Genomic DNA, 14,863 nt, shown 5'->3' with positions numbered 1-14,863 from the left:
AAGAATGGCCACCCTGGGTCAGGCCAGCAGACCAACTGGCCCTGTATTCCGCTGCTGTAGGCAGTGGCCACTACCACATACTACAGTGAGAATGAACAAAACAGGGCAGTTATCGACTGATCCATCCTATCGTCCAACTCCAGCTCTTTCAGTCAGAGGCTATGGGATATCCAGACCATGGAGGCTGCATCCCTGTCCATCTTGCCTAATAGCCATTGATGGACCTATCTTCCATCAATTTCTCTTTTTTTTTTTTTTTTTTTGAATCATGTTACATGTTTGCCCTTCACAACTAGGGATGTCAGTGAGTAGTCGACTAGACGATTAACCAATAAGGTTAATCTTGTTGACTTATTGCATCCCCCCTCTTGCTGCCTCTGTATCAGAGGCAGTGAGGGGTGGGGGGGAGAAGCAAGCTATTAGTCCACCTCACCCCCTGAAACCTTGATTTTAGGGCTGGGATGGAGGCAACTGCACTGAACACCCATGTCCTTTATTTGCACCAGCCAGAATAGGGTTCACTTTGTGGTGGGGGTCTCCCATCATCATCTGAGTTAATAACAGCTCAACCCATTGTAGGAAAGAAGAAACTTGCATGGCTTAGACAGCTGCTAACTGGGGAGACACACTGCTCCCTTGGGGGTACAATCTTGCCAGCTCTGCTATCCTTCCTTTTTACTCAAGGCCTGGGAGGCATTACTAATAGGATTAGCTCATTACGTATTTAATTGATCATATCCATTTGGTAAGCACCTTTTGGAAGTAATTACAGGTACAATTTGAAGGTGCCCTCAATGTTGGTGGAACAATAAGTAATGATAAGGGCAGGACGGTTCTACAGAGTGCATCACCGAGACAGGTGATCTCATTCAAACAACATGTGCTTAGTGTAGTAAATGCAAGATCATACATCTAGGGGGGAAAAAAACAACCTAGGTCACACTTACAGGATGATAGATTGTATCCTGGAAAGCAGAGACTCTGAAGATAGCTTAGAGGTCATACTAGGTAACCAAATAAACATGAGCTTCTAGTCCAGTGCTGTGGCTAAGAGAAAGAATATAGTCTTAGATATCTGCGTAAGCAGAATATCTAATAGCAGGAGGCAGGGAATATTCCCTCAGTATACAGCAATAGTGAGATTATTACTGGCTATTGTGTCCTGTTCTGACATAGACACTTCAAATAAAATCTGGAATATCGGATTTCTCTCCCCCTGCCCACCCCAAGCAAAATTTATTTTTAACCAGCCTTCTGGAAAACCTGCTTCCCAGTGAGAGATCTATGAAGCTCAATCTATTTTCTCTACTTGTGTGGGGGCACATGGTAACTTATGGAAACTGCAATTCTACAGCGTACGCTCTGGCTCAAACAGATGTCATGGACTTGCCACAGGTTTCACTGCACGATGATCTCTGGTCTGCATTATGCAGATATGAAGATAATAATGGCCCCTTCTAGCCTTAAAAAAAACCTATGAATCTCTGGGAGCTGCGGAGTGCACAGCACTTTTGAAACAGGCCAAAGGAACCTTTCCCAGCTGCACACTTGCTCAGAGGACAGCTACGAACCTCAGTCCCTATGCTCTGCCAGCAAAGGGACTGCTACCTCCCTGGACACAAGCCATCCCAATAGGAATGAGAAAGGGGAAAAACACAGAGCTGACCAGAGGCAGAGGAGAGAGGCGGCTGCATCGTCCTTAAAGCATGTTCAGTTCCCAAAAACTCCAAGAGGTCCACTTGAATGCAGCCAGCACTCCATTCAGGGTTCAGCTTGAAGGGCACAGCTGAGTGCTGATGAGCCATCAAAAGGGGGGGAAAAAAACAATACCCCAGAAAACAGCCTGCAAGCTGACTGCTCACTTGTCACCACGACTGACTGAGTCACTGGAGTATCTGGTATGGCGCCAGCACATGTGCAATAGTAGGGCTTCCTCTTCGGTCCTGGCAGGCAACCATGTGAGCATTTCAGCACGCATGAATAGAAACGTTTCTAGGCTTGCCAAAAGGATCAAGTCCCTAAGGGCTCATACGCCAGAATGCAAATGAAAGGACCCCAAGAGATATTCCTTTTAAAAGATCATGAACTTGAATATGTCAAGTTGGCAATATTGCAGGGCAGAGCTACTGCAGGGCTACTCAACTTTGGAAGCCCCAGGGGACCACAATGATACTCACAGCACATGCCAAAGGCCGCAACTTAACTGTGGTTGTATATACATGCAAATATGTATGCAAATAGCTTCTTTCACACTGACTGGCATGAATACAAAGATTGGCGCCGCAGCTTAAGGCTTAGACCCAACCGTGGCCAGTGAGAGCCATTCAGAACTTCTCAGGCTCTGCCCACAAGGCTAAGCAGCCAGAACTTCCCACAATATCCCGGCGCTCCCAGCACCTCCTCCCTGGGGGCCTAGAAACGCCAACATCCTGTACTTGCTTGCGTCTTTCAGTGCTCACTCTGCCTGGGAGATGCCTCGCTGTTGCGGAGCGTGTTCCCAGCGAAGGCCATGTTCTAAGGATCCCACCTGCGGGCTGTGTGTTGAGTCCTGCGTAAGCCCAAACTGCCCCGCGGGCCACCAACAAACGGGCTCGGCCTACAGGCCGCGTGTTGAGTAGCCCTGCAATGCTGCACGTGTTTCGCAGAGCTAGTCAACAAAGCCTCTCTCTTTAGTTTGGAAGGTGCTTTTACAAATATTCCGTGTTTTAATTAAAAATATATCCTTTTCCAGAACCTCAACTTTCTTTTCCAAAGTTGGCAACACATGATCAAGGGTGCAGCGTGTTCAGTAGACAGGACACTACACCAGGACTTCCAAAGATCTGCCGCTGCCCAAAGTCACACAACGGGTGACTTCTCGTTTGGTTCCTCTTGGCTATTTAACTTGCAAGCTCTCTGGGGCGGAGCGGGTCCCTGACTGTTTGTGTGGAGCACCCACCACAAACGACCCAATCCGTCATAATGCAAATAATAAAGTGACGATAATAATCCCCGCTCATAAATGTTACATGTTATGACAGTCTCAGACCTTCTTGTACTGTAAGATGAGTAAAGGTCTTTGAGCGATCTATCTGTGCTTGAAGTTCTACAATGCTATGTTCCAATGTATTCGTAGTTCATTGAATATTTCCTTCATCAAAGTCTAATTTTTAAACCCATGGATTGTCTTCAGTCCCACCAGATCAACACAGAACAGCAAAGCTTGTGGAGCAGTAAAGACCAGTAACCGGCGTGACTGCCAATAATATTTTTAAAGAAATGTGATGCAAGCATTCTTACCAATCAGCAACTTGGGTGGTCACTAGACAGCAAGGGCAATGGGGAAACGAGAACAGAAGCAGACAGAGAAACTTTGCATCTAATATTCCCAGAGTGCAGATACCTCTCATCATTTCTTTACCACTCTCGTTCTTATATGAGGGAAGGCTGAAGGAATTGGGCTTGTTTCGTTTAGAAAAGAGAAGACTAAAGAGGGGATATGAGAGCAGTTTTCAAGTATCTAAAAGGGTGTTACAAGGAGGGAGAAAAATTGTTCTCCTTGGCCTCTGATAGCAGAACAAGAAGCAATGGGATTAAATCGCAGCAAGGGAGGTTTAGGTCGGACATTAGGAAAAACTTCCTGCCTGTCAGGGTGGTGAAACACTGGAATAAATTGCCTAGGGAGGTTGTGGAAGCTCCATCACTGGAGATATTTAAGAGCAGGCTGGATAGACGTGTGTCAGGGATGATCTAGACAGTGCTTGGCCCTGCCACGCGGGCTGGGGACTGGACTCAATGACCTTGAGGTCCCTTACAGTTCTATGATTCTTCCGGACGGCCTATCCAGTGCTGAAAATCTCCCCGATCCCCTGGAGAAAAATGTCCTAATTTCTCCCAAACCAACTATATATCAGTACCCTGGACATGTACATCTCTGGGGTGCACAGAGCAGCTCTGGGGGTGCACGACTCATCTAGATCAGCCTTTTACAACCTGGAGGTGGAAGCCCCCAGGGTCATGGGAGATCACAAATGCAGGGCCAGCATAATGGGGTGGCAAGCAGGGCAACTGCCTGGGGCCCCAGGCAGCCCCGCAGAGCTAAGATCCATGCTTCAGCCCCCACCGCCTGAGGCTCAGGCTTCTCACTAGGCTCTCAAGTGAACAACAGACTCAGTATCACACGGAAATGAAGCATAACATTCATATTCCAATCCATTTCTTGTATAACATGGTAAACATGAGAAAGTCAGCAATTTTTCAGTAACAGTGTGCTGCGACCGTTGGTAGTTTTAGGTCTGATTTTGTGAGCAAGGACAGGATGAACCTCCCTAATCCAGCACTCGCTGGTCCGGCAACTTCCCTGGTCCAGCATGATTTTAGTTACCCAGATGTCCACTTATCTTCAGGGATGTTAACGGGCAGTTGGTTAAACAGCATCATCCTAATGGGCGATTCTTACCGGGTACTGAGCCCTTAGGGACCTTAGGGACCGCTACCCAGGAGCAGCCCCCCACCTGCTCCAGCCCCATTGGGCCCCCAGGGCTGCTGGTTCCCCGCCCGCGTGGGGGCTGGCGAGCATTGTTCCCCCTATGCTGCGTGGCAGCCCAGCTTCACAGGTGATTATCACCTTCACCCAGTCAGTGGGCTCCACCCACAGAGCCCTGAGCCTCTGACTGGGCATGGCTGATAAATCACCCGTGAAGATGGGCTGCCACGCAGCTTAGAGGGAACAGTGCTGGTAAGGGCAGCGGTGGGCAGCCCCCATGGGAGGAGAAGGGTCAGGAGCTGCAGCTGGGCTATAACAGCCACTGCCTGCGGCAGAGACTGCTCTAGCCTGACCCCAGTGGGCCCCATTGGAGCCCTGCTGGAGCAGCCTCCCTGCGCACATCCCCTTTAAGCAGTCAAACGCAATGTCAGCATTGTGTTAACCGTGTAACTGATTAAACCGGGTTTTACATTCCTACTGTTCATGGGTGTGGCCAAGTTTCCCACAGTCCCATAAAGTTTGTTTACAGCCCCCAGTCCTGGCTCTGAGCTCTGTGCTGTTATTTAGCTCTAACTGACCCCTCAATGTCTTCTAAGAGCCCAGGAAGCAATGGAAGTGTTGGCAATGCTGGACTAGAGAGGTTCAACCTGTAGTTTTCAATTGAGGCAAAACATGGGGTATGCAAGGCAAGTCAGACTCCTGAAAGGGGTACAGTAGTCTGGAATGGCTGAGAACTGAGAGAGGAGTAACTAACAGTCCCTGAACACAGCCTCAAAAATGTTCACTAATAGCTATTCAGAGCATTAAACTTATGCAACCTTAACTACTGTCAGAAGACTGAGTGATGACATAAATCTCAAAGGTTGAGAATAACCCCCAGGCCAGAGGAGGGGCAATAGGCAATCGCTGGTTTATTTGTTCGCACAGGAATAATCTGTAGGTAGCAGCTGTACATTTAAATCATTCAGTGTGAGAGAGAGACCGACTCACTCAATGATGAGGCAACAAACTGATACACTCAGCATCACTACTGCTGAAACGTTCAGCAAGAAAGTGCATCGCTACTGACCACATACAGTTTCCAGAGATATCACTCCTCAACCGTCAGATGAACAATAGCACCCCCTGTGAATTCCAACACTACAGTTAGAAACACACTCAATTTCTGTACGTTTAGACAATCATTAAGTTTTCAACTGATTGCTGGCTACAATCACCCTGCACTCTGACCCCTGGACATTAGAGAGGCGAGGTGGGTGAGCTAGCTCTTTTATTGGACCAACTTCTGTTTGTGAAAGAGGAAAGCTTTGAAGTTTACACAGAGCTTGTCTTCAGCTCTGGGAATGGTTAAGTGACTTAATTTTTAAAGCGTACTTTTCAAAAGACAGCCAGGAATAGGAGAATAGCAGAATCAGCCTCCTCCACAAAAAGGCCACTTAGACACTAAGGATGTTAGAAATCATCTAATTAAATAATGCAGCTACACGATTATTTGATGGCCTCAGAGGCGGGATGGACAGCCAGTGCACTCCTAGCCCCACTCCCGGGCAGGCAGCCCCATGCCACTCCACACTGCTGCCTCTGTTTCAGAGGCAGCAGTGCGAGGTGGCAAGCAGAGACGAGTAAAAATCCTGCACCCTCCTTCCCTCCCCCCCCCAGCCTCCTCCTGCACTCATTGCATCATCATGGGTGATTGGCTGGTGGTCCACAGAAAGGTCTGTGTTGAGTGGGGTGGGCCGCAGCCAAAAAGTTTGAGAACTACTGGCCTAGATGCAACTTGAATACAAATAATAACGTGTTGCCTGGCCTGCTAGTGAGTTAACTCTGAGTCACTGAGCTAACTGACCAAGGGAGCAAGATGAATTGTTCTTTTCAGCTAAAAGAATGGAGACAGAGGATGCAAGAAGCTTTTCTGCTCAGGCTTTCAAGCACAGGAACTCCTCAGAGCCAGCGTCCACCCAGAATGGGGGCAGGGCTGGGCCATGTGGAATTTGGAGAGGGAAAGGGCGCTGCAGTACGCTGGCTCCTCTTGTAGCACTGGGAGAGTTTTGCTCACACGGACACAAGTGTGCACCCAGAGCGCCTACCACATCCCTAAGATGCACCACTCCCACACTGCGAGCCGTGGCTGAAGACATACATCCTAGCCCTGAACCTGGCAGTGTACCCAACAAGCTACAGGTACCCGCATCCGATGTCCCTTCTCCACTGGTGGATTCCCCACAGTGACAGTGCCGCACATCCAGCAGTGAGCAGCTCCCTGCAGTGAGAATGGGAGCAGGAGGGTGTCCCCCCAGGCATACAAGGGTATGGTCATGGACAGGAGCATCCGCCTCTGCACGTTTACAGCTGCAACAAAAGAAAGTTCATGCAGCCCCTGCTTTTGGGCGAAGATGAAGGTGAGAGAGGTGGAATCCATGCCCAAGGAGCTGTGCTGAGACACAGCATGGGGTGGTGGAGGCTGGACGGCTGTGAGAGCTCGCTTAGACTGTGATTTGTGTTGGGTGGGTGTGAGAACAGAAGCATCTGTGCTCACTCTCCATTGGGGATCCCCCAGCCGCTGGGCAAGCGTGCTGTCTCAAAGGGAAAATCCTACAGCAGGCTGCTATCCAGGGTGAAAACGGAGAGATGCAAATGAGTCAGAGTCAGAGATGCTAAGCCCTTGATTCTTCCCAGTGGATAGAAACCTGCTATTCCACAGATAGCCACTTTATATCCACAGGTATCTCATCCATGGCTGTGGATGCGAATATCGGCAGCTCAATTTTGCGGATACAAATGTAGTATCCATGCAGGGCTCTATTCGTGAATTGACCCCACACCGAGCGACAATGGGTGTTGGCAGAGGCCCCTACAAGCTGTCCCCATCTCCACTGGACAAGCTGTATGGGAAAGGGGAACTGGCAGGGCAGCTGTGCCCTGCTGTCTGTATCACACAGTCAGCACCAAGCCGGCCATGTTCACACTGTGCAGAGACCCAGCTTGCCTAAGGAGGGTCAAACTTCAGCTAATTATAGCTGAGCACGAAGCCCAGAATAAACTGCCCTTTCATGCTACACTCAGCAGGGTCTAGCCCCAGACCCTGCCTGCCTCCAGGGAGAATGTGCTAGGACTGCTAGTCACTACCTAGGGCTGGACTGCAGACACAAAGCCCTAGGGCAGGGGTGGGCAATCCAGCCCCTAGAATGCCTGGATCCAGGCCCCCACCCAAAAAAGGATCATGCCCTGCCCCCAGCATTGGGGAGCCCATACTGGTGCTCTAGACCCCCTGCTATCCCACCACTGGGCTGGAGTGCACAAAATCTACTAGGCTAGGGCCCCCCAGGCTCTGGTATGGGAGGGGAATGTGGAGAGGGTCTTTCTCCTTAAGAACATAGGAACGGCCAGACTGGGTCAGACCAAAGGTCCATCCAGCCCAGTGTCCTGTCTGCCAATAGTGGCCAATGCCAGGTGCCCCAGAGGGAGGGGACACAACAGGTAATCCTTATGTGATCCCTCCTCTGTCACCCACCTCCAGAGAAACAGAGGCTAGGGATACCATTCCTACCCATCCTGGCTAATAGCCATTGATGGACCTAATCTCCATGAATCTATCTAGCTCTTTTTTGAACCCTGCTAAAGTTCTAGCCTTCATCACATCCTCTGGCAAGGAGTTCCACAGGTTGACTGTGCATTGAGTGAAGAAAAACTTCCTTTTGTTTGTTTTAAACCTGCTGCCTATTAATTTCACTTGGTGACACCTAGTTCTTATATTGTGGGAATATGTAAATAAATTTTCCTTATTCACTTCTTCCATACTGGTCATGATTTTATAGACCTCTATCAATTACCCCCTTAATCTCCTCTTTTCCAAGCTGAAAAGTCCAAGTCTTTTTACATTTTTCTTCATATGGGACCCATTCCAAACCCCTAATCATTTTTGTTGCCCTTTTCTGAACCTTTTCCAACACCAATAAATCTTTTTTGAGATGAGGCGACCACATCTGTACGTAGTATTCAAGATGTGGGCGCACCATGGTTTTATATAGAGGCATTAAGAATTCTCTGTCTTATTCTCTATCCTTTGTTAATGATTCCTAACATTCTATTCGCTGTTTTGACTGCCGCTGCACACGGAGTGGATGTTTTCAGAAAACTAGCCACTGTGACTCCAAGATCTCTCTCGACTAGTTGTAGCCAAATTAGTCCCCATTATATTGTACGTAGAGCCACGTCAGTGAGGGTTTGTTTTGGGGGTTTTTTTGCTTCTCACTTGTGCTTCTCACTTGTGATTTTTCTGTGGGTGACAGCCCCTGATCCAAAAAAAGATTCCCCACCCCTGCCATAGGGCCTCCAAACAAAGTGTCTTTTTCTGCCTCCGGATGAAGCCTACTGCGGACACAGCTCACATCAAAACATTTGTGCCAGGTGTCTCTCCAGCCCCGCGAAGCCTCCATGACACTAAGTGTGCCTCCTACATGGCGTCTTCAGAGGAAAGCTGCTGCCTAATTTTAAAGGATGGCTGCACAATGCCACAAAGTTGGTGCCAACCCAGTGGCAGGGGCATTAGCTGACAGCCTGCACTTGAGAGTTTACACAGAATGCCCATGGTTGGGGGAGTGGGGTCATTTCTGGAGAATGCAGTGGGCCTGATCCAGCACTGCCCAAAGCTCTTTGTGCCGTCTACCTGGTACAACAGAGCCACAGACTAGGTGCAAGGACCCCCCTGACGCTCAGGAATATGCCCAGGCAGGGAGCAGACTCTACGCTTAAAGCCCTGAACAGATGCAAAATGTGTATCTGCATCGGGTCCATGCATATAACACAGATATCTGCAGACGTGCAGGGCTCTATCCATGCTCCAGCATCTCCTCCGCTTGGGAAGTGGGGGAGGATGGGGCAAGGGTAACCGAATGAGAGCAGAGGGAGGGTGGAATGGCACAGGGACAGGGGAGCATACACCCTACAACCAGCAAGGGCAAAAACTTGGCAGCCCCTGAAAGAGGAGACTGAAGCGGTGTGCACCCTGTCCCCTGGCTTTAAACAGGAATTAACGGAGACACACTCACACACACACACACACACAGTCTGTGACTCCTCTTCAGTGCTCAGAAATCTAGGGCTGAGAGCACCCAGCAGACTCGCAGTGGCCAGGACTGTTCTCAGGTGTGACCCACCAGATGTTCCACAGACATGTCAAACCACAGTAGTGAGAGTACTGGATCCGGCCCACAGAGGCCCTTTTGCCCACCCCTGCCCTAAGGAAAAGATATTAACATGGCTCCTAACAGAGCTGACGGGCAGCACAGCAGACGTCTCTGCACCCATCACCCAGACTGGTCCGTGAGTAGTAAACACTGCACTCAAGGGAGGAGACAGATGCTGGGGCTAGTCCCAATGGCCCACATGGTCAATTTTCTAGCCCCACTAATTAGTGAATTTTGCCAGAAGAACATAGGACCAAAAGCAAATACCCTGATGTCTGCATACACCCTGCAGGCCTGCCCGACTCTAAGCACAAGCCCACACTCCTTTTGGTCAGGTTTGAACCTGATTCCAGCTAGCACAGGGCTATGCATGCCAAGAGCTCTCAAACAGATTAAGCTACCATGGTGTTAGTGGATCTATCATGCACAGGGAGCACTTAGCACAGCTCTCATGTGTCTGCTGTGCAGCCAGTCCCTGACAAGTTCCGCTCTGTGTTAAACACGGATGCCAGAAGATTTGCAATAGGCTCTTCTCACCACATCTTCCTGCATTTGAAAATATGGACCAAAACCACACCAAATCTTCACCTGCGCCTACCGCAGAGTGAGACAGAAAAGTGTCTGAATGTCATCTCTGCAGCTCGCCAATTCGGGGGCCAATCCAGCCCTCTTCACAATTTAGAGCCACTTCAGGGCTGCTGTAAAGTGGACCGACCTACCATGGTCCCTTTGAGTCAGTCTGGAAGCTGGGACCTGAGAGCAGCAGCGCTTTATCCACATCCTGTCTCTCCCCAGCACAGTCCCCAAAATTCTCCCCACGTGAGCCAGGAAAGTGATTCTCTTTGCTCCGGCATCCAATCACATCCGATTTCCAGCTGCTATGTGCTGCCAAAGTAGCACAAATCAGTGGAAGGGGCTCCTACAGTGACCAGGACCCTAAAAACACCGTCGGTATTTCAATGCAGAAGAGAAATGCCAACAGTAACAGGGTCTAACATGCTCACGGATGAGGAGAGCACGTAATACTCACTAACCCTATTGGGGTTTATTCACTCTCAGTGCTGAGGCCTTAGCTCCAGCCGTCCCAACAGGACACAATTACTACTTGGTGGAGTAGACATAATCCACTAATGGACATGGACCCATCTGGGGTCTCTCTATACCAGCACCACGATCTCCCGTCTGCACATTGGCCAGCAGGAAGAATCTGTTCTCCCGCCGAAGGCACCAGGGCAGAAGTAATCCCTTCAGAGAGGACGTTCGTGGGTACAGCGCACAGGACGGAGATGGGGAATGGGCGTATACATTGAGGGAAGGTTTCACGCACAGCCAATGCTCCACATCCAGCAGCAGCTGGCCCTAACTGAGGGCCTGCCCTGCACAGAGACATTCCTGAGATCTGGGCAGCTCCCAGCTGTACCTGAAACCAGAAAAGCCAGTTTGTATTCAAATGTCTTGCAAGTGTATTACTTCAAAAAGCTTCTCAAGCAGAGTCCCAGAACAGGACTCGCTGTGTGGGTGCTGCTTCTCGCTAGATACTGCAAAGCACTGGCCTCCAGTTCAGCCTCCCGCTAGAGGAGCACACCATGGCGAGAACATTAATGCGGGGCCACAGGCACGAGCAACTGCCCTTTGAGGGGACTGCAGCGGAACCAGGACGAGGGAGATTAAAGGGGAGACTGTCCCCCACTCAAACTCTACAAAGCATCTACATGTTGCAGCACACTGACACTGAAAGGATGACGCAAGGGGCCAACACTGTGCATACTGGCTTTGCAAGTCTGCTATCAGCACTGCCCTATGCGGCCCCTTTGCAGGCTCCCACGTAGGCAGCGTGCAGGGATTCTGGGCTTCCTGCAGCTCGCCGTCAGCCTGAGACAGTGAGAGATGCTGGAGAGACCGAACGTTAGGGCATCGGCCTAGGACACAAGAAACCCCTGTCCTAGTCCCCGCTCACTTTCTATGGACACGGTGCGCTGGCCAGCCTGGAGCGAGCATTCACTTTTAGTGTACGGTGCCATGTCTGGGCAGGGCAGGCGTGCTGCTCAACCTCTGGGGACATGATGCCAGGATAAGAGGGGTCTGCCACTCAGCTAATATTTAGAGAAGTCACAATCTCTCCTTTTCTTGCCTGTGCTTACTTCAGAAGAGACGTCAGCTCCCTGCATCCCATTTTGCTTCCAGCCCATCACATAGGGATATTTTTTCCTTTACTGCAGAAACTCAGCTCTTTCCTCCCAGAGGAAATTAGCAGCCATGGGGACAAAAACAGGAAGAAAGGAATCAACTTCCTGCTTGCCCTAGAGACATCCCTGATCAACTCTTTGTACATCAGCACTAAGCGGCACAAAGCGGCTGGGGACTCTGCAACCAGCCCCAAGGTTTGTACTGGGAATGCCCCCGGTTTTCCTGACCCTGAGCTATGGAGTCATCTCCCCAAGAGACAGCTGGAGGCCCCTTTGCTTGACTACTTAGACTTTGGAGATTGCTCCGCTGGATGAGGGATACCAGCATGCTGAGGACTCTGACCCACACCCTATATTGTGCCCTTCACCAGGCAGGTCAGTGCAAATTAATTTCTCATGACTCCCATCTCCCAAAGCCACAGGAATGCCATCTAGGGGAAGTAGCTAACACCATTCAATATCTGTGCACGCCTTTTGTGTAGAATGCCAGCAGCATGAAAATATTCTCATCTCACTGATACTGCCTGCAGCCTATAGAGCCAAAAAGCTTTAGGACTGAACTAATAAACTCAAGGGGCTTGTCTCACTCCTGTTGCAGGGACTCGGGAATATTATCAATAGCTGAGGGCTACTGATAAGGATGCTGTCCTCGCAGCCAGGCTGCATTTGGGGATAAATATGTTTCTTCCTGAATCCAAGATCCAGCTGAAGATCTTAGGTTCCCATCTTCAGCTGGGCTGAGTTTACACTCACCACCCCAAGAACAGGGGGGAAAAGTGACTGTAACCTATCTTTCTGCCTCCCCAGTCCTGCGCCAGCTAAAGGCCAAGATGGCTCCTGGTGTAAGTTAAAGCAGCCTCAGATGCTCCACTAAGCCCTGTCTCAGGAGGTATTCGCAGCTGCCTCCTTAAAGCAGCTAGTATAGAGGCTGCAGAAAGAGCATCTTTGTGGAGCCTGGTCCACGAGGCAGAGTGATGAACTGGACTGCCCTCGCTGCACCCCCAAACAGTGGTGGGGGTCACACGGCAAGACAGGAGACAGAGCTGTTGCTGGTACTGTGCATGGGCAGGGCCTGCCACAGGAGGCAGCTCAGGACAGTGCCTGTGAATGGGACCACTGAAGCTCCCTAGCTATGGCAGCCTCGGCCCAAGCAGCACCCAATCCACCCCCCCGAGCTGAACCTGTTGAAAGTTAGAGTCCTGGGGGCACACATGTCCCCTCAGGACAGGGCAGATTCTTGAGGGGAGGATGTTTTAGCTCACAGCCAGGCCACTGCCTGCTGAGCTCTGCCTTGAAAGCTCACAACATTACTCAGGAGTCACCACAGGGGACAGACGCTAAACTCCAGCCCAAGCTGCAGAGTCCAGACTGTCTCACAGCTACTCTCCGGGGAAAGGGGACTCCTGCCATCCCTGGCACCGGGGCGATCAGCAGCTGAGAGTGATGCACTAGATTAATCCCACCAAACGTGCGCACTACAGGACAGAAAACGCTGAGGTGTCCCCATGGAGTCCTTCTCCACCTCAACGCACATGTCCCCGAAATATCGCACCCCCCTCCTCTCTGCGGGCAACAGAGAAAAACTTTATTGGCTGCACGTGGGAGCAGGGTCCCAGCCCTAGCCCAACAGCAAACAGCAAACTCGGACAGCCCCAAGCGTGGGTCCCACAGCGAGCGGCCAAGGACCCGAGTATCTCAAGGCACTTCCCAGCCGGGAGATCCCACCCAGGGAGCCCAGGAGAAAAGCAGCCAGACCGGCTGCCAGCAACAAGTATCACCCGCTGAGTTTCCATCTCCCGCATGTCTGCAGGGACCCCGGCCCAGCTGGGGCTCGGGCTCCGCTCCCAGCGCCCCGGCCCGGGCTGTTTCCCGGGTGTGGGGCTGCCGAGGCGGTGGGCGCAGCTGCCCCCGGGCTCCGAGGGAGCAGCAGCGCTTGGAGCAGTAACTCGGCTCGGGGTCCGGCGCCTGCGGCTACTCACCCGCCCGGCAGCAGACGCCCCCCGCGGACCGGAGCGCCCAGCCCCGCAGCGACCCCGGCGCCTCCAGGCCAGGCCGAGCCGGGTCTGAGTCCGCAGGGAGCCCGCCCCACCCAGGGCGCGGGGCCCGCCAGCAGCCGCCAGCCGGGGGCTCCGGGCGGGGCGCGGCGCCGCCTCGGGCCGCCCTGCCGGCAGGTGGCCGGCGGCAGCGCCCCAGCTCACGTGCGCGCCAGGCCAGGGGCGGCGGTGGCGAGCCCTGGCGGGGCCGGGCTGAGGCGGATCCTCGGGGCAGCGCCAAGCCCGGCGCAGCTGGCACCGGGGCTGCCGAGGCGCCGCTCCCAAGCTGGGCCCAGCGGCCGGCCCGGGGCCGCGCCCCTTCGCCGCGCCCCGGGGCGCTCCCCAGACTCACCGGGCAGCCGGCGCGGGGCCCGCCCGGCAGCGAGCGACAGATCCAGCGACGGGCCGCCCCGCTGCGGCTACGGGGCCCCCGCTCCCGTGCTCGCCCGGAGCAGGCAGCGCAAACTCCGCCCCCGCGCCAGGGGCCGGCCGGCCGGCCACGCCATTCACAGCCCGAGCATGCAAATGGGCGCTGCGAGCCGCGCCGCGCACGGCGCCCGGCCGAGGAGCTGCGCATCCCCGGGCCCTTCCCTCGGGCGGGGGGGGTCTCCCGCCCGTCGCGGCTCTGAGTCACGGCGCAGGAATGCTGTTACCCCCGCCCCAATCAGCTCAGCTGGCCACGAGTCGCCCGTTCCCCATACGGGACAATCCCGGTCCAGAAATGTCCACACCTGCGCTCATTCCAATCCGGAGTAACTGCTCCACTTCAGCTTCACTGAGTAGCTGTCATCGTGCGGGCAAGCCTCAATAGTCCCCATGCGCCCTTCTCCTCTTAGAATCCCAGGATTGGAAGAGATTTCGGATAGTTCAAGCCCCTGCTAAAAGCGGGACCAACCCCAACTAAATCGTCCCAGCCAGGGCTTTGTCAAGACGGGACTTAAAACCTCTCGAGATGGAGATTCCACCCCCATCCCAGGGAACCCGATCCAGTGC

The 14,863-nt window shown here is 52.4% G+C and overlaps 1 protein-coding gene across 6 annotated transcripts in view; it reads right to left on the bottom strand.

The window, feature by feature from the left end:
* Positions 1–14,863, bottom strand: part of RHBDF1 (rhomboid 5 homolog 1) — a 105,021-nt gene that overhangs the window by 66,040 nt on the left and 24,118 nt on the right. Inside the window, exon 1 of one of the 6 annotated variants that reach the window (XM_075899190.2) lies at positions 14,223–14,438. The exons of 1 other annotated variant lie outside the window; for it this stretch is intronic. The gene's annotated coding sequence lies outside the window, so the exon portion shown is untranslated. Of the gene's footprint in view, positions 1–13,816; positions 14,040–14,222; positions 14,439–14,863 lie in introns of those variants that run through there. 4 more of the 6 variants (XM_075899187.2, XM_075899184.2, XM_075899188.2 and 1 more) reach the window with 4 other exon arrangements.

The sequence above is a fragment of the Pelodiscus sinensis genome, chromosome 15 (assembly GCF_052426305.1).
Source record: "Pelodiscus sinensis isolate ZL-2025 chromosome 15, ASM5242630v1, whole genome shotgun sequence".
In the NCBI taxonomy this organism is placed as follows: Eukaryota; Metazoa; Chordata; order Testudines; family Trionychidae; genus Pelodiscus; species Pelodiscus sinensis.
The sequence above is the reverse complement of the archived record's forward strand: the minus strand, read 5'-3'. Positions and strand labels throughout refer to the sequence as shown.